This window comes from Cebus imitator, unplaced genomic scaffold (genome assembly GCF_001604975.1).
Source record: "Cebus imitator isolate Cc_AM_T3 unplaced genomic scaffold, Cebus_imitator-1.0 Scaffold145, whole genome shotgun sequence".
NCBI classification, from domain to species: domain Eukaryota; kingdom Metazoa; phylum Chordata; class Mammalia; order Primates; family Cebidae; genus Cebus; species Cebus imitator.
Genome location: NW_016107460.1, coordinates 7,992,027 through 8,011,689, shown reverse-complemented (window position 1 = coordinate 8,011,689; position 19,663 = coordinate 7,992,027). Strand labels below are relative to the sequence as shown.

The window sequence follows — 19,663 nt, the reverse complement described above, 5'->3', positions numbered from 1 at the left end:
TAAATGCTCCCTGTGGCTGCCAGCCGCATCATTATACAGAATTCGCCTCAGCGCTTAACCTCAGGGCTCCAGGGAGCAAGTTCTTCTTTGATTTAATCTCCAGGGTCATACTTATAAACGCTGAATTATAAGTCCAGTGGGTACCTGGAAACCTACTTCCAGCTCTTGCAAAAGGCCATATCTGTATCTTTATTGTAGATTCTGGAGTAGGAAAATGTGGGCTGGCTGGAACCTTCCTTTTGTGAGAAGTCTCGATCCAATGTTAGTACTTTGAGGCTGGAGAGGGGATCTCCCTTTAAGCTGAAATCTACCAGTGCCGACTGCACAAGTGCCTATCTTCGTCGGGAGCTGGTGGATGACATTATTCCACCCTCTTTGGGTCACCCGAGGCGATCAGTCTGGCTTCCTGGGAAGGAGGTGAGGCCCAGTCAGTGGTTCCGATCTGGGCTTTGGAGTTGGCACTGGCTGGTGCCCTAACACTGCCATGGGCTCATCAATGACCTTGGGTAGTTCTCTCAACCTTCCTAGTGTCGGTTTCTCCATCTGTAAAATGGGACGATAATGAGGGAGGACTCAGTGTGTTAACAGGCAGGGGTGAGCAATGGGGGCTGCAGGAGCTGGGACTAGCCTGTGCCCCGCTCCGGTGTCACATCAGGCACAGGTGCAAGGAAGGCTCTGGTCCCAGGTCTGGGCATGCCTCCTGTGGAGTCACTGACCACAGCTGCCTCCTGGACATCTGCGCCATCTGCATGAGGGCAGGTGAAGCTGCATCCCGGGCAGTGGTCTTGCCCTCCAGGAAGTCGGTGTTTGAAAGTCCTCAGCCTTGCCGTAACACCTGCTCTTCTGGCTCCTGGTCTCCTTCCCTGTCAGGAGGCTTTTCTGTCTTTTCACTTTCCCAGAAAAGGCTCATCTTTTATAGATGTGACCAGCCACGCCCAAGTGCGAGCCCACGCCTCAGGGTGTCGTGGCGGGACCTGTGGCGCTTAGGCTCTCTGTGGCTGCATCCAAATCCCGAATCCAGAAGGTTCCAGAAGGCTGGTCTGCAGATCCCTGAAGTTTTAAAAATGGTCACCTTGTATTCCTTGTCTATTGCCAGGTGACTTGGACTCACAGCTTTCAAAAGGCCAACCCTAATACGATGGGCACAGTGGACACCTGAAGGCCATCGTGGAGGTCAGCGACATACCACCAACACCAGCAATGGAGTCTCCCCCGATTCACCTCTGTACCCATATCCCATAAGACTGCTGGGAGGTCAGCTCCTCCGGGCGGGGAGCTTCATCTCTCGTTCATGGATGTGCCCCTGCACCCAGCATGTGGTAATGCCTAGTGAACAAGGCGGAAGGGAGGGAAGAGGGCTCATGCAGGCTGGGTGTGACGCCCTGGGTGTCTTCCGGAAGGCCTGAAGTTATGTTGCATGTTGCTTCTGGAACCCTGGAGGTCCCCCCGCCAAGTCCCTGAGGTATCTGCCGTGACTACCGCCTGGCACAAAACCCTGGTCTGTTTGTTTTGCGGGCCAGAGCCTGGAGGAGCCCTGGCGGTGACTGTGCCTCCAGCAGAGACAGGAAGAGGTGTAACTGCTCAAAACCGCATGACACAGAAGGGCACTTGCACAACACACTTCCCCTCTCACCCAGGAGTGAGGCGCTGACACAGGAGCCCAGTCCCTTCCTGAGGAGGATCGGACGGCAAAGAGTACAGGCTGCAGCGAAGGCAGCCGCGGACTCCGAGGGCATGAGGCGTCACGACCCCAGGAGGTCGTCTGCCCGGGGGTCATCCTGGGGATCTGGCAGAAAGGCCTACTTGTCGGAAGGATGCCCCAGAGGGTGGACAGGGTTTGGGAGGTCAGCATAATCCAGTTTCCCAACAGCTCCATCGAGACTTCGGCTCAGATGCAGCCAGAAGAATGCAGGGAGAACCATGCACCTTACTAGAGATTGGAGCTGACCATCAGGAGTCCCTGTTTTTGTCACAGAGAAACCTCAGTCTCTCCTCTAAGCTCCTGAGGCCTGAGCCGAGGGGACCAGTGGCACATTGACAGATGTCACACAGCTCAGGCAACAGCAGATGCATCCAGACTTAACCACGGTGCCCAAGGTCATGACTGACGAATGGAGCACTTGATAGTACATCACATCAATGCCTCACTAAAAATTGTCAGGAAGATCACAGACCAGAAATTTCAGTCTCTTCAAAGCACATTCAATGCTGCTCCCTGGGTACAAACACCACAGGTCTAGGCTGCTGCAAGGACATCTAACCAATGCTGCAATGAAAAAAAACAGACCACAGCCCCAAAATTCACGTGCCAGTGCCAGCTCCATCCTGCCTCTCAGTGACCACAGGGGAAGGTACGGTGCCTTGCAGGGCCACTCACCTGGTAGTGGGTGGTGGGGACCCCAGCGCTGCACAGATAGCGTGGCCCACAGTGAGTCAGGGGCTGCCCAGGCTGCTCACTCAGTCGCTGGCTGGGCCTGTCCCCTGCGGTGGCAGCAGGAGCCCTCACTGGTTCTGAGTTCCCCAAAACCACATGCCCAGGCCCCCTGGCCTCCTCCTTTCAGCCGTCCACACACAGACACACACACAGACACATAACACACACACATACAAATGTGCCCCCCAGGAGGCTTACAGCCTCCTCCCTCCATGACCGCACCCTGCACACATATCCTCCCAAGGGGAAGTGGAGGAGGAGAGTGAGGGGTTGCAGAAAGCCACAGTCACCAGGGAGCCCCTTGCCCTCCCCTCTGGCACAGTGACCTCAGGGCTGTGTAAGGGGTTTCAGGGTGGGGAAAGGGTCTGAGGGGTCTTTATCCCACACCACTGCCCCATGCTCAGCCCCAAGGATGAGGGAAGAGAGGAGGGATCGGGGACCCACGCCAACACTGTTCAAGGCAGGGGACTTCAAGCCTTCCACCCAGAGATGGGAATCCCCAGGCCAGGGCTTCCCGGAGAGAGCAGACAAGATGGGCAGGGCTCTCCCCAGGAGCTGCCAGCCCTGCCCCCTGCAGAGGGACAGAAGTGGCCCCACAGGGCTCTCGATCTCCCAGCATCTCCCTCATCATTGCCCCAGGGATGAGAGCGGAAGCCAGTGGAGAATGTGTCGTGTTCAGACACCCCTGCCAGGTGCCAGGCCCACTCTGCCCAGCAGCAGCAACAAGGAGCCGCGCAGGGTTGAGCTGCGTTGGTCAGGGTGTCTTCCGGGTCAGCTCACCCTCAGGCTGAGGCCAATCCCTAGGGGGCCACTCGGGGCTCCGAGGTGCAGGCTAGCACAATTAACCCTGGACACTAGGCAGGCACCTAAGCCCTGCTCAGGGAGCTGGGGCTGCCCGCCCATCAGATACAGAATCCATCCTGGAAAACCGGATCCCGGGAGTACCCTGGTACCTGCTCCTGAATAGAAACGACCGGAGACAAGGCCATTTTCCAAGCACTCAGGAGAAGGCGAGGTCACACATCTGCTGTAGAGTGCGCGCCCTGGGACCACAGCACCCAAGAGGAAGTTGGCGCACCACATGCCAGAGCTCGTGCACTGCCACCGCAGAGCGGAGAAGAAGTCTGGCACAGTGGGGTACCTGGGCGTGGCCTCTGCTCCCAGGCATGCCTAGCGCCATGACCCAGATGGGAGGGCCCAACACCTCTGACTGTCCTGGCAGAGCAGCAGTGGCCAGATGGGGCAGGAGGCAGGCAGAGGAGAGAGAGCAAGTGGGTGTGAGGGGGCAGCCCAGGCCTGTCCCTGCACTGCCCCTTGGGGGCGGAAGGCAGACCCAGACCTCCCCTGTTGGTGCGGAGCCCCTTTCTCAGGGCAGGGTGCTGGTGATGTTGAAGAGCTCCCCTCACTGCTGCCGGCTGTGTGCTGGGCGGGGGGGTTGCCCACTTTTAACCTCAGCTCCCTCATCTGATCTTCCCCGCTGCCCTGGAAGGAGTCCTGCTGCCCCTCACGCCACAGGTGATGCCACGGAGGGTCTCAGGGCCCTGGACTCAGGGCTGGCTGGCTCCAGAGTGCACCGTGAGCTGTGCACTGCAGAGAAGCCCAGGGCAGGCTCTGCCGCTCCATCTCCCATCCCTGTGCAAGGACACAGAGGGGGCAGGTGGCCCTGGGAAGGATGGGCCAGAGGGGAGAGCACCCTCTGGGGGGGTTTTCTTTCTCCCGTGGCCTCCCCCTGCTCTGCTATTCCTTCTTGGGGAGGCCCCTCCTTCCTCCCACACCAGCTGCCGAGTCTGGGCCAGGCTCTCTGGTGACTCACTCTGGGGACAGCCCAAGCTCTTTGGGGTGCCAGGCAAAGGGAGGACTTGGGTGGAACATTCCATCTCCTGCGGTGCCAGCCACCTGCTCTGTGCTGAGTCCCCGGTCCCAGGCCACCCCCATGTGTGTGATTCCAGGAGGGAGGCCAGCACCCTCTCTCCCGGCGTGGGCACACAGCTCTAAAGCCGACACCAGGGTTGGCGCTGTGTGTTCCCAGCAGGTTAAAGATAAGGACAGGATTTGGGGGGTTAGAAAGAGGAAAAGGGAAAATATAATAGTTTGGGTGCTCAGTAAGAAAGCAGAGGTGCTGAGAGACAAACAGGAGGGAGAAGAGGGAAGGAGGAAGGTGAGCAAACAGGAGAATGAAAAAGAAACGGAGAGACGCCGTGAGGGAGAACTGGTGGGGAGCAACCCATGTTGAACCAGCTCTAGGCCTTGCCCCCAGCCCTGGCCGAGACATACTTTTTACGGATGGGGGAATCGAGGCCCAAGAATATTAAAGAACGTCCAAGGTCACTTGGTGAAATTAGTGGCAAAGCTAGAACCAGAGCCTGGGTGTGTCCAGCTCCAAATGGGGGCTCTTTCCTCACACACAGCTTGACCTCCCCACCCTGGAGCCGCCCATGGACCTTTGGTTCTGGACAGGTGACCTCCACCACCAACCAGGGCCAGGGGAGCAGCCACTATCCTCTTGGCTCCCAGTATGGGGATGTTGCTGTGACTCCGTGGGTCTCCAAACACAGACTGTAGTCACGGCTGTCACCGACCACAGCAGAGGTTAAAGTTGGATGCTGCGAGGCTAACCCCACTGGCGGTTTTGCAGTTTCAGACACACTGACCCAACCCTCGAACCTCATTCCTGGCTCTTAAACACAAACGGTATTTTTCAGATATTTGCCAACTCTTTTCTAAAAAAGCTTCTTTGTACCAGGAAGGCAGGTGACCGGTAAAGGCTGGGTGGCAGATTAGAGGTACTTCATTTAAAAGACACTCAGGGCTGGCTGCGGTGGCTCACACATGTAACCCAGCACTTTGGGAGGCCAGGGTGGGAGGACTGCTTGAGGCCAGGAGTTTGACCCCAGTCTGGGCAACATAGTGAGACCCAAGTTCTAACACAAAATTTAAAAATCAGCCAGGCGGCTGGGTGTGATGTCTCATGCCTGTAATCCCAGGACTTTGGGAAGCCAAGGCGGATGGGTCACCTGAGTTTGTGAGTTTGAGACCAGCCTGACCAACATGGTGAAATCCTGTCTCTACTAAAAATAAAAAAAATTAGCTGGGTGTGGTGGCAGGTGCCTGTAATCCCAGCTACTCGGGAGGCTGAGGCAGGAGAATCGCTTGAACCCAGGAGGAGGAGTTTGCAGTGAGCCTAGATCACACCATTGCACTCCAGCCTGGGTGACAAGAGGAAAACTCCATCTCAAAAGAAAAGAAATATTTAGTCAGGCATGCTAGTGCATGCCAGTGGTCCCAGCTATTTGGGAGGCTGAGGTAGGAGGATCCCTTGAGCCCAGGAGTTTGAGGTTACAGTAAGCCATGATCATGCCACTGGACTCCAGCCTGGGCAACATAACAAGACCCACCGCTATAAATAAATAGATAGGTAAATAAAAATAGCAGGAACCATCAACAGTAATAAAGCAACCCAGAGTGAGTGAAAAGACTTGCAAATCATATATCTGATAAGCGATTAATATCCAGAAAATATCCAGAACAAAAATTCAACAGAAAACCAAACAGCCCGAATATAAAAATGGCAAAGGACTGAATAGACACTTCTCCAAAGACAACACACAAATGGCCAATAAACACATTAAAAGACACTCAACATCACTAACCATTAGGAAATGCAAATCAAGACCACAGTGAGATGCTACCTGGCGCCATTAGGATGGCTGTGGTAAAAAAGCCCAGAATTGTAAGTCCTGGCAAGGTGTGGAGAAACGGGTCCCCTTGTGCACTGTTGGTGGGAATGTGAAATGGCACGGCCACTATAGAAGACAGTAGTGTTGCTCTTTGAAAACTAAAAATAGAATTACCATATGATCCAGCAATTCCACTTCTGGGGATATACCCTAAATCACGCAAACAGGGTCTCAAAGGGATATCTGTACCCGTGTGTTCATAGCAGCATGATTTGCAATAGCTAAAATGTGGAAACAACCCATATCCATTGATGGATAAAGAGATAAGCAAAGGCTGGGTGCGGTGCCTCACACCTGTAATCCCAGCACTTTGGGAGGCTGAGGCAGGCAGATCACTTGAGGTCAGGAGTTCAAGACCAGCCTGGCCAGCCTAGTGAAACCCCTTCTCTACTAAAAATACAAAATTAGCCAGGTTTTGTAGAAGGCACCTGTAATCCCAGCTGCTCAGGAGGCTGAGGCATGAGAATCACTTGAACCCAGGAAACGGGGGTTACGGTGAGCCGAGATCGTGCCACTGTACTCCAGCCTGGGTGACAGCGAGGCGGCCTCCCTGATTGCTCTAGGACAGGGGTTGGCAAACTGCTTCAGCCCGAGGGCCAAGTCCAGCCTGTCACCTGTGTTTGTGTGGCCCTCGAGCTAAGAATAATTTTTTTTTTTTTTGAGATGGATTCTCATTCTGCTGCCAGGCTAGAGTGCAGTGGTGCGATCTGGGCTCACTGCAACCTCTCGCTGCCTCCCAGGTTCAAGCGATGCGCCCGAGTTCAAGTGATTTGCCTCAGCGTCCCGAGTACAGATTTGGGCCACCACACCCAGCTAATTTTTGTATTTTTAGTAGAGATGGGATTTCACCATGTTGGCCAGGATGGTCTTAAACTCCTGACCTCGTGATCTACCTGCCTCAGCCTCCGAAAGTATTGGGATTACAGGTGTGAGCCACTGTGCCTGGTCAAGCCTAATTTTTACAGTTTTATTTATTTCATTTTAATTTTTTTTTTGAGAAGGGATCTTGCTCTGTCGCCCAGGTTGGAGTGCAGTGGCATAATCACAGTTCGCTGCAGCCTCGAACTCCTGGGCCCAAGTGATCCTCCTGCTTCAGCCTCCAAAGTGGCTGGAACTACAGGCGCGTGTCACCACCCCCAGCTAATTTTAAATTTTTTTGTGGAGACAGAGTCTTGCTATGTTGCCCAGGCTGGTCTCAGATTCCTGGCCTTACACTGTCCTCTTGCCTCAGCCTCCCAAAGTGCTGGGATTATAGGTGTGAACCACTGTGCCAAGTCTGGTTTTTAGTTTTAAATGAAAGAAAACCAAAAGAATAACATAACACATAAAATTTATATAAAGTTCCAATCTCATCATCCATAAATAAAGTTTTATTGGCATGTAGCCAAGCTCCCTTGTTATCTTAGTGAGCCTGGGCTGCTGTAACCAAATACCACAGCCTGGGCGGTTTAAATAACAGACATTTCTGTTTCATGGTGCCGGAGGCTGGTAAATCCAGCATCAGGGTCCTGGCATATTCGGTTCCAGGTGAGGGCCCTCTCTTGCCCTGTAGACAAAATTCCTTCCTGCTGGGTCCCCACAGGGTAGAGAGGGAGCTCTGGTCTTTTCCTCTTCTTTCCAAGGCACTGATCCTGTCATGGGGCCTCTACCCCAGAATTACAAAATATTATCTGGGCGTCGTGGTGCATGCCTGTGGTCCCAGCTGAGATGCTGAGGCTGGAGGATCGCTTGAGCCCAGGAGGTCCAGGCTGCAATGAGCCACGATCACGCCACTGTACTCCAGCCTGGGCAACAGAGCAAGACCTGAGCTTATCTAAAGCTTATCACCTCCCAGGCCTCACCTCTTAATACCATCACATTGAGGATTAGGGCTGCAGCTGTCAATCTTGAGGGAGAGAAACATGTAGTAGACGGCATGTATTGATGTATCGCCCAGGCTTTCCTGCTACCATGGTGGACCTGAGGAGTTGCAATAGAGACTGAATTTCCTGCAAGCCGAAAACATTTGCCTGGTTGGGTGCAGTGGCTCCTGTTTGTAATCCTAGCACTTTGGGATTGGGAGGCTGTGGGGGGAGGATTGCTTGTGCTGAGGAGTTCAAAGCCAGCCTGGGCAACACAGTGAGACACCTTCTCTACAAAATTATAAAAAATGTAGTTGGGTATGGTTTACAGTTATGGATTACAGGGGTGTGCCTGTAGTACCAACTACTTGGGAGGCTCAGGTGGGAAGACTGCTTGAGCCTGGCAGGTCAAGGCCACAGTCACCTATGATCGTGCTATTGTGCTCCTGCCTGGCAACCAAGTGAGATCTTGTCTCAAAAAAAAAATTTTGGCAAACCCTGCTCCAGGACAACAGCTCCACCAGGAACACAGCCTAGAAGGCCACGCCTCGCTGGGTGTGGTGGCTCAGGTCTGTAATCCCAGCACTTTGGGAGGCCCAGGTTTTTTTGTTGTTGTTGTTATTTTTGAGATGGGAGTCTTGCTCTGATGCCCAGGCTACAGTGCAGTGGCACAATCTCAGCTCACTGCAACCTCCTCCTCCCAGGTTCAAGCAGTTCTCCTGCCTCAGCCTCCTGAGTTGCTGAGACTACAAGTGTGAGCCACCATGCCCAACTCTCTCTCTCTTTTTTTTTGAGACAGAGTCTCGCTCTATCGCCAGGCTGGAGTGCAGTGGCACGATCCCGGCTCACTGCAACTTTCGTTTTCCGGTTTCAAGCAATTCTCCTGCCTCAGCCTCCCGAGTAGCTGGGACTACAGGCACGCACCACCATGCCTGGCTAATTTTTTGTACTTTTAGTAGAGATGGGGTTTCACCATGTTGGCCAGGATGGTCTCATCTCTTGACCTTGTGATCTGCCCACCTCGGCCTCCCAAAGTGCTGGGATTACAGGCGTGAGCCACTGCACCAGGCCTCATTTTTGTATTTTTACAACGGAGTTTCACCAGGTTCGCCAAGATGGTCTCGAAGTCCTGGCCTCAAGTGATCCGCCTGCCTTGGCCTCCCAAAGTGCTAGGGTTACAGGCGTGAGCCACCTGCACCCGATGGGTCAATCTCTTGAGCCCGGGTTCTAGACTAGCTCAGCAATATACTAAAACCCCATCTCTACTAAAAATACACACACACAAAAGAGAAGTCACCAGGTATGGTAATGTGCACCTGTGATCCTAGCTTCTTGGGAGGCTGAGATGGGAGGATGGCCTGAGGCTGAGGCTGCAGTGAGATGAGAGCATGCCACTGCACTCCAGCCTGGGTGGCAGAGTGAGACCCTATCTCAAAAAAATAGAGCTAAATAAGAAGGCCAGGCTTCCCCTCCAGACACTTGTGCTCCCGTCTGCTTTGCACACACCCATGCTGTACCCACCCCATGTCCTGGCCCCATATGCCTGTCCTTGTGGGCCTGAGTCTAGGACTTCTCTCTCCGGTGGGGGTGGTGGGGGAAGGTCCCACTGAAGTGAGACGACCTATACAGAGCTCAGCACTGTCTCCATGCAAGCTCCTGGTCACAGTATTCTGTGGGCGGGTTTTAGGTGGTTCGTTGACTTTCCAGCCAACCCTGGGATCCTGCTGGGTTTCCTCTTGTGAGACCACAACTTCCTCTCCTGGGGATGCGACACACAAATCCCTTTCATAGCCAGTACCCAGAAGGCAGACCTATTTCAGCTGCAGTGTGATGTGTGGCGTTCTGCCCTTCCCTGCTCACAGCCTCACTCTGGGGGAGGAACAGATGCAGGCGGTCCGCTGGACGCTGGTCGAGCTCCTGTCTGGGACTCACGCAGAAGTCCAGTGGGAGGTCCATGCCCCGCAGCGTCACTGCCGCTGTCCACTGTCTGCCCCCAACCCGAGCCATGCCACATGTGGGCAGCACCCCAAAGCCTTCCTACAGAGGCAAACCTCACAGCTTAAAAGCTCCTTGCACTGTTTTCTGGTAGACACATGTTATGCACAGTCTTTAAGTGTTTCAGACGGGCCTTGTGAAAATGCCTCATTGAATTCAGTGCATGGCTCCACAGTCTACTGGAAGGATGCTCTGTCTTGAGAGCCCTGTGGTCCCAAAGCGGGGGGGACACACTGACACGTTCTCGCAGCCCCAGGTTTGAAATAGCTCCACTGTGACTCATGGAAGCTGGGAGAGAGCTAAGGGATGTCGGCACATCCCAGGGAAAGGACCCGCCGGGAATGAGGTCCTCCCCCAGCCCTGGCCTGTGGAGTCCCACCCACCCCTCACTCGGAGATGTTGGAAGATGGCCCAGCTGGGTGCCCTGGGGGATCCTGCTTGGCCCCTGGGAGACCATGGGAGCCTCCTTCGCTCTGAAAGCTGAAGCTGTCAGCAGGCAGCAGGTGGGTGCCGGTGGCTGGAATGCAGTGCTTCCCTTTACCGTGGGGTCTGAGGCTAATCACGTGACTATCCCTGGACAAAAGATGTTCCTTGCATCACAGAAATCTCATTATTGCAGAATCTTTCTTTTTCAAATAAAAACAACTCTAGGGGCTGGGTGTGATGGCTCACGCCTGTAATCCTAACACTTTGGGAGCCCAAGGTGGGCAGATTGCTTGAGCCCAGGAGTTCCAGACCAATCTGGGCAACATGGTAAAACCCCGGCTCTACAGAAAATACAAAAATTAGCCGGGCATGGTGGCGCATGCCTGTGGTCTCAGTTACTTCGAAGGCTGAGGTGGGAGGATCGCTTGAGCCTAGGGAGGTGGATGTGCTGGGCCATGACTGTACCACTGCAATCCAGCCTGAGTGACAGACCGAGATCTTGTGTCAAAAATAAATAAATAAATAAATAAATAAATAAATAAATAAATTCCCCTCCAACACCACCAACAAAAAACCAGCCAATCAACCAACCAAAAATCTCTAAAGCCCCAAATCGACATTAGCATAGCAGACCAACACTGAACTAAGTTCCCATTGACACAGGAGCTGTCTTCAGTGAACAGGATGCTTCCCCAGGATGCTATGGCAGGGAAGGGCAAACTTTTGCAGTGATGGGACAGACAGTTAATATTTTTGGCATTTCAGGCCAGTCCATCTCGGTTACAATTACTCAACTCAGGGTGCAAAAGCAGCCAATATGTAAATGAAAGGTTGTGGCTGTGTTCCAATAAAACTTTATTTACACAAACAAAAGGTGGGCCTGATCTGGCCCCTGGGCCATGATTTACAGACCTCTGATACATTAAAAAACGAAATGTGAGGCCAGGTGCGGTGGCTCACGTCTGTAATCCCAGCACTTTGGGAGGCCGAGGTGGGCAGATCACCTGATGTCAGGACTTTGAGACCAGCCTGGCCAACATGGTGAAAACCTGTCTCTACTAAAAATACAAAAGGTTATCTGGGTGTGGTGATGGGCACCTGTATTCCTAGATACTTGGGAGGCTGAGACAGGAGAATCGCTTTAGCCTGGGAGGTGGAGGTTGCCGTGAGCCGAGATTGCACCATTATACTCCATCCTGAAGGACAGAGTGAGACGCCATCTCAAAAAAAAAGGAAGATTACTGGTGGCCGGGCATGGTGGCTCATGCCTCCTGTAATCCCAGCACTTTGGGAGGCTGAGGCGGGTGGATCACCTGAGGTCAGGAGTTTGAGACCAGACTGGCCAACATGGTGAAGCCCCGTCTCTATTAAAAAGACAAAAATCAGCCAGGTATGGTGGTGGGCACCTGTAGTCCTAGCTACTCGGGAGGCTGACGCAGAAGTGCTTGAACCTGGGAGGTGGAGGTTGCAGTGAGTAGAGATTGTACCATTGCACTCTAGCCTGGGCAACAAAGCAAGACTGTCCAAAAAAAAAAAAAAGGACGGTGACCTAGTCTGTAATGAAATTAAGGCAAAAGTGCAAATCCTAATGCTGTGCACAGCACATGCTGCTCTGAGGACCCATGTGTGCCCAAGCCGCAGCCCTGTCCTTCTGCGGGGGCATTCTGACTCTGAAGGGGAGCTCCTTCAGGCCAATGAGGAAACTTTCTGGCCAAGTGGTTCCCATGCTGGTGCTAGCCTAGCCTCTGACCTCACTGCCTGGCGAGGGTGACGGGAGGAGGAGAAGATGCCAGAGGCCTCTGGGTGCCCGCGTGTCCCCTCTGCACTGCCTTCCCTTTGCTGGTACCTGACTTCTCCTCAGATCCCAGGTATCGGACGAGTCTGTTCTGGATAAACACCATCCAGGCATCCTCGCAGCCCTCCCTGTGGGGCTGCTTGCTGGTAAAGCTGAGGACAGCTGGCCGAGCCATGCAGGCTGCTGTCTCTAATGCCACACTATTTTTGGTGACTCTTTTGCCTCATTTATTTTTGATTTGAGTTGCTCATACAGACTGTGTGTTCTTTCTCCCTCCTGCACTGAAATGAAATAAGCGTAGTATTTTTAAACCCCACTTGTGTTACTTCATGATTAGCACAGATGAGCATTGTCCATTGCGGTGCCACATGGCCTCGGGCTTCGGCCCTGAGCCTCACGTGAAACTGGTCTGCTCCTGGATGTGAGCCTCACTTTTCTAGACACCAAGCCCTACGCTGAAGTTGGACGCTGGATGGCTGGGGGTCCAGGGATATCCAGGAAGTGTTCTCTGGGTACAGTGGGCACAGAAGGATGCCCACCTGAGTAGCAGCCCTAAGCCGTATTATTGTGTGGGCAGTGATGTCAGAGCTGCTGGTGACCCAGTGCAGTCTGAATGAGGCCACAGGATAAGGGCTTTCCCACACACTCATTCCCCATAATTTTTGCCCGTAATCCTATGAGGTTAGTACTATTGTTTAGGCAGAAATGACAGCTGAGGAAACAGAGGCTTGGAGAGAGAAAGCTGGCCTGCCTTGGTCACCCGGCACGTGGCAGTTCTGGGAGTCCAACCTCTAAAGCACAGACCTGTTCTGTGGCCAGCAGAGAAGTCCAGAGACAAACACTGGAGCGGCCGGAGGCCTCCTGGGGTGAGCTGAGCGGTGCTTCTCAAGATCACCGAGAACACACTGCAGGTGGGGCCTGGGCAGCAGCAGGGGGTGTCAGCAGGAGGCTCCAGGGCAATGCAGGTGCAAGCTAGGGCACCTGGGCAAGGGTGGGAGATGGAGGTGGCAGTGGCTGGCAATCCAAGAGGCTGAGACCACAGGGGCTGCAGGTGGATGCGGGGTGTGGGAAAGACAGGAGGGCAGGTGGCTCCTGGGTTTCCAGAGGTGAGTGGTCAGTTTCTGAAATGGGTGAGTTGCGGGTGCCATGCTGTGGGGGAGCCCTAGAACTGGTGTCAGCTGTGTCCGGCCTCAGATGCTGACCAGGCATCTGAGTGGGGAGGCTGATGGTATCCTCTGACAGGGCTTCTCCCCAGCCCGGGCTTGGGTGGTGGCTTCTTTCGTGCCCTGGGTCTTTGCAGATTCAGGTCCTTCTACCTGGGATGCTCTTCCTTGGGGTCCCTGCTCAAATGTCATCTCTGTGGAGAGACTGCCCCAGAGAGCGCTCTCTGAGTGTCATGAATGTGTCTTCTGCCAAGTGCCCACCCCAGCTGGTGTGACCGTTCACCTGACTGGCCCCAGAGGGACACTAAGCCCTGGAGGGCAGGGGCTGGGTCTGTCTCGTTTCCTGCTAATCCCTCATGCCCGGAACAGGAACGGACCCCTCACTGGTGCCCAGCATGCCTTGGATGAATGCACAAAGGTGTCCCAGCCTGCTCTGAACAAGCTGCTTTCTGCTTAGAGATAACACAGATGCCAGCATGAGGCTGAAGCATATTCCACTGCTCCTCCTAGGGTGGCCGAGGGGGTTTTGCAGCTGCAGCAACCTCCTCCCAGGCGGTCCCCAGTGGGAGAGGGCAGCCTGCACAGGCCTAGGCTTGCATCCCCGACCTGGACAATGCCATGGGCATGAATGCATGGGTGAGCACTCGCACAGGAACACACACACACACACACACACACACAGCTCACTACCACCACTGCTGTCACCTCCACCTCTACCACCATCTCTGCCCTCCATCTCCAACATCTCTACCTCCACCTCCATCACCTCCTCCCCCACTACCCCCACCTCTACCATCCCATGACCTCTGCCCCCTCCACCTTCATCGCTTCCACCACCACCTCCACTGTCCCCTCCACCTCCACCTCCACTGTCCCCTCCACCTCCACCACGTTCTTCACCACCTCCACCACCACCATGACCTCCTTCCCCTCCTCCTCCATCACCTCCGCCTCCATCGCTTCCACCTCCACCACCTCCACCACCTCGGGCCAGCTCATTTTCCTCCAAGCACTACTGCTTTCAGCTTCTCTCGGAATCTTCCTCCGGCAACCCTCTCGAGCAACTCTGTTCCTCCCCCAGCTGCAGTTCTCACCTCCACACACAAGGGCCCCACAGGTGCCCCTTTAGTCCACTCCCCTGCCCTGGGCTCCAGGTGTTGGCTGCATCCACATGGAGGTCCCTGGAACACCCCTCTCTTGCCCACCTACACCACTCGCCGTGGAAGCTCCTGCCTGGACCATGGTCCACCTGCTGCCAGAGCCCTGTTTCTATTTCTCAACAGCAGATCTTTTCATGCCATGCTTTTCTCGAAAGCCCTTCATGGCAGCCCTGGGCTGTCAGCATGATGTCCAAGTGCCTTGGCTTAGCATCCAGAACCATTCACAGCCTTTCCTGTCTACCTTTCCACCTCTCAATCCCCTCTCTGCCCCTGTCATATATCTGCCTGCCTCTCTCCCGTCCACCTGGCCCTGGGCACACCTGCCTGCCTCTCCTCCCACACACCTGGCCCCGGGCACACCTGCCTGCCCCTCCTCCCACACACCTGGTCCCGGGCACACCTGCCTGNCTCCCACACACCTGGTCCCGGGCACACCTGCCTGCCCCTCCTCCCACACACCTGGTCCCGGGCACACCTGCCTGCCTCTCCTCCCACACACCTGGCCCGGGGCACACCTGCCTGCCCCTCCTCCCACAAACCTGGCCCCGGGCACACCTGCCTGCCTCTCCTCCCACAAACTTGGTCCCGGGCACACCTGCCTGCCTCTCCTTCCACACACCTGGCCCTGGGCACACCTGCCTGCCTCTCCTCCCACAAGCCTGGCCCTGGGCACACCTGCCTGCCTCTCCTCCCACAAGCCTGGCCCTGGGCACACCTGCCTGCGTCTCTCCTGCAAACCTGGCCCCAGGCACACCTGCCTGCCTGTTTCCCTCCTGCTTCTGGGAGTGTGGCAGCCCCTGTCCTCACTCCTGCTGCTTCCTCAGAGCAATGCTGCATCTCCCCACCTGCTGGGGACTTTAGCTGCCTCATGGGCCAATGTGTGGCTGTGTCCCAGGTCTGGACCGGTCACCCACACTATCTGCAGTGGTCATCTTGGTGATGGGCAACAGCAGGGAGAGAGTCACACTTTCCATTTCCACCACCTCTACCATCTGCATCTTCTAAATGATGTGCCTAAAGTCACACAATTATAAGGAGCAAAGAGCTGGGCAGGCCACTCCCCCGCAGAGCCAGTCCTCTCCATGTTGCTATTCAGTGCCCACTTCCATGACAATTTCTGGGGAAAAACGCCCTCATGACTTCTAGTTTAAATCTTCAACACTTGAAGGCCAGCCCAGCTCCTGGGCACTTGCCTTCCCAGGAAAGCCCCTCCCTGCCCAGCCAGCTGAGGGGAAGATGGGCTGGCCCACCCCACCCTGGGCTTCCATCTCCTGTGTTCACCTGAGCAGGGACCGGGAGGGACTCCTCAGCCCTTGACAACATGGAAGGCAGTGAACTAAAGGAACTGGGGGAGACCAGAGCAGGGAGGGGCAGGGGGTACACTCTTGAATCCTCAGATACAGCTGCGGTTCGTCCAGGGATGTTCAGAGCATGGCCTGCGCTGTGCACCCCTGGCCACACTTGAGACTGGCCTTGAGGTTAGTATCTGTCCACTTATTTTTCCAGTTACTTTTTATTTTTTTAGGAGATGAAGGTCTTGCTATGTTGCTCAGGTTGAACCTGAACTCTTGGGTTCAAGTGATCCTCCTGCCTCAGCCTCGCATGCAGCTGGGTTACAGGTGTGAGCCTCCATGCCTGCCTCCAGTTCCCTCTTATTGATGACAAGTAATGCTGGCTCTTTACTGCAAGGACATCGAGTTTCAGTTTAAAATAAGCTTATTTAAGAAATAAGTTTAACTAACTAAAAAGAAAATGCAAACTAAGAAACAGCACATATGGCCAGTGTGGTGGCTCACGCCTGTCATTCCAGCACTCGGGGAGGCTGAGGCGGAAGGACCACTTGAAGCCAGGAGTTTGAGACCAGGCTGGCGAATGTGGTGAAACTCCATCTCTACTAAAAACACAAAAATTAGCCGGGTGTGGTGGCGTGTGCCTGTAATCTCAGCTATTCCGGAGGCTGAGGCAGGAGAATTGCTTGAGCCTGGGAGGTGGAGGTTGCAGTGAGATGAGATTGCGCCACTGCACTCCAGCCTGGGCGACAGAGTGAGACCCTGTCTCAAAAAAAAAAAAAAAAAAAAATTGCACAGATGACCCAAATCATGAGATGAAAGGACGAAAGGCCAATGACTCATGTGGAAAATACCTGCCAAAGACATGGAGAGGCAGAGAGTGAGAGAACACCAGGTGCCGAACGCTCCCTGATAAAAACCGCAGGCCTCAATACCTCACCCCAAGTCCTGGAAGGCACGTGGATTTCACAGTGGAACCACAGGGCGGAGAGTGAATTCCAGGCCGGGCTGTAGTTCTTTTTCCCTTTAAACCTAATTTTACACCCCTTTTGTGAAGTGTGTCAGAGTTCCTTCCATTACAGGAAGTTGATCAAGAGAAGCCAGGGAGAGACCAGAACTAGGCCGGACAGTGTGTTCCAGCCCTGGCAAGCAGCTTTGATGGGTCTAGACAGGGGAAGCACATCTGAAGGTGTGTGTGCAGGTGTGCACACACACATGCACATACATACACACACATGGATACCACCAGGCCCACTCCACCCATTAGCCAGGCTGCTTATGGTCTGGTGCCTGCTCATGTACCCAGCGAGCTGCTGGGGAAAGGCCACACTTTGCACAGGCAGATGCCCCACCCCACACCAGGTGGGCCTCCTGCCGCTCTGGAAAGCAGATACTCCAAGGCATAGTTTGCAGAGCAAGGCCCAGCATCCTGACAGAGGGTGGGGTGGCCAGGAGAACTTGGAGAGCTGCATAGTGGTGCTGGGTGACCTGGGCTCATGTCCTGAGATGAGAATGTCCAGTCGGGGCCCACTTCAAACAGAGGCTCAGAGTGTGGCCCGTAGCCCCTGGGGGAGAGGGGTTAGACTGTGGGGTGCAAGGTACCCAGGGGCACTTTTGCTTTTCTCTTTCCAGCCTGGACATGCCCAGTGCCCCCGCTTTGCAGCGTTCACTGTGCCTGCTCCCAGGGGAACGGGCAGGACTGTTCTGGGGCCTCACTCCGGGCCTGGGCCAGAGGCTTCCGGCATTTCCCCACTCAGGCCCAAGGCTGAGGTTCCGAAGGAAACAAGTCCCCTGGGGGGCCCCTCCCATGTGGCACAGGAGGTCACAGCATGACACCCCAGGGGCCTGGGACAGAGCTAGCTCTGGGGGCCACACGGGGGCCTCACTCCCTCGGCCACCTCCCTGATCACCGCTTTGTGTTCATCATCTGCTGCAGGTCTGTTGATACCAGGAGCATTTCTTAGCCCACGCTGGTGTCCTGGGTGCTTCTTTTTTTTGAGATGGCATTTTGCTCTTGTTGCCCAGGCTGGAGTGCAATAGTGCAATCTCGGCTCACTGCAACCTCTACCACCCAGGTTCAAGTAATTCTCTTGCTTCAGCCTCCCAAGTAGCTGGGATTACAGGCGTGTACCACCTCGCCCAGATAACTTTAGTATTTTTAGTAGAGATGGGGTTTCACCACATTGGCCAGGCTGGTCTCGAACTCCTGACCTCAGGTGATCTGCCCACCTCGGCCTCCCAGAGTACTGAGATTACAGGCGTGAGCCACTGCACCTGGCCCTGAGTGATTCTTAAAGAGGATAAGCAGAGGAGCAAGGGAAGCCTGTCTTGGGTGCTGGCTGCTCTCGGCGTAGGCAACCCACCGTCAGGGTAATGGGGGTGGGGTGGGGGTGGATCCTTTCTGCCACTGGGGACCCAGCGCACTGGAACTGGACTTGGCTCACCATTTGCCTTGTGAAATCCAAGCCCTGCCCTTCACAACAAGGAGAAAACAATCTGTGGGGCTTAATGGCCCCACTCCAGGACTTCCTCCCTATGGGTGCCAGGGAGGGGATGCCTGATGAGGTAGCGTGCTGGCCCCCACACTCGTCAGCCCCCTCAGGGGTAGCCATGTCAAACTGGAGAGCTCCAGGCAGCACCTGCAGGCCACACTGAACCCTGCCACTGCCCCTGTGCTGTGGCTGTAGCTGCCTCTATCTGGCTGCAGTGTCCGGGAGAGAAGGTGCCTCTGCATCTGGTGGGCTCACCAGTGAGGGCCGAGGGAGGTGGCAGGTGTGGGACGGGAGGGGAGGTCCCAGGTTCTCCTCACCAGCCCCTCCCTCGGGGGTAAGGGCAACAGTGACGCACACACACTGCGGCACCCAGCTTCTTCTACTCCTTTCCCAGCATCCACAGTAAAAGGGGATAAAGGAAATGCTGAGTCTCCTCCCAGAGCCAGATTGAAATTTTTAAGCGAGCCAAGGTAGAAAAATAACACAGGGAGATGAAGCTACAAGAATCACTTCCCGATGATGACTGCGTTTCGAAGCCTGACTCAGCATGGCGGGGGGTGCGGAGGAGGCCCAGCTCCCCATGGATGGAGTGGCTCTGGCCCTGGCTCCGGATCCAGCTCTGAGCTGCTGCCTTGACTTCCTGGGCAGAGGGGGTGGGTTCTAACTGCTTAAATCCCAGGACGGGAGAAGGAAGGAGAGGCCAGTATCCCGGTGTTTCCCGGATGGGCAATTTCAGAGAGATCGTTGCTTTACATGGAGTGGCCACACTGGCAACCCATTGGTCTCTTGGCCAGTTGGCCCTGTCCCCAGGTGTGGTTGGGGTCCCCATCTCTCTGGAGCCTGGGACAAACTCACACCCAGGAGCTGAGCCCCCGGGCAGTGACTGGCTGGGGAGTGGCAGGTGCTCCTAAGCTCGCCTGGCTGATGCAGGTTTCCTCGGTGGCCTCCCAGAGGCCGGTCCATCCCCTGAAGGGACAGAAAGTGCTGATTCCTGGCCAGCCCTGAGCAGGGACGCTCTGGACACCAAGTCCATCCAGGCTCCTGCTGCTGTGCTTAGCACAGTGCCCGGCACAGAATAAGGCAACTGTTCATTGTTCATCCCCAGAGCCCAGCGCTGATCTTACACATGCTGCCGTCTGACCACTCGACAACAGCTCTTATCATTGCAATTTATGTGGGTTTCAATCACAGCGCTTGGAAGAAGTTGTGGGGAAAAACTCTGGTTCCATTTGCACAGGAGAACTCTGAGCCCAGAGGAGGGATGTGACCAGGTAGTGCATCTGACAGAGCCCTGAGGGGCAGGGGTGGAGTGGGGGGATGTGGGAGGAGAG

The 19,663-nt window shown here is 55.0% G+C and overlaps 1 protein-coding gene across 9 annotated transcripts in view; it reads right to left on the bottom strand.

Moving 5' to 3' along the window:
• The window catches only part of KCNAB2 (potassium voltage-gated channel subfamily A regulatory beta subunit 2), a 107,011-nt gene that overhangs the window by 73,290 nt on the left and 14,058 nt on the right, over nucleotides 1-19,663 (bottom strand). For 2 of the 9 annotated variants that reach the window (XM_017542728.2, XM_017542732.2), the window contains exon 1: nucleotides 3,388-3,529. The exons of 5 other annotated variants lie outside the window; for them this stretch is intronic. The gene's annotated coding sequence lies outside the window, so the exon portion shown is untranslated. Of the gene's footprint in view, nucleotides 1-3,387; nucleotides 3,530-19,663 lie in introns of those variants that run through there. 2 more of the 9 variants (XM_017542730.2, XM_017542734.2) reach the window with 1 other exon arrangement.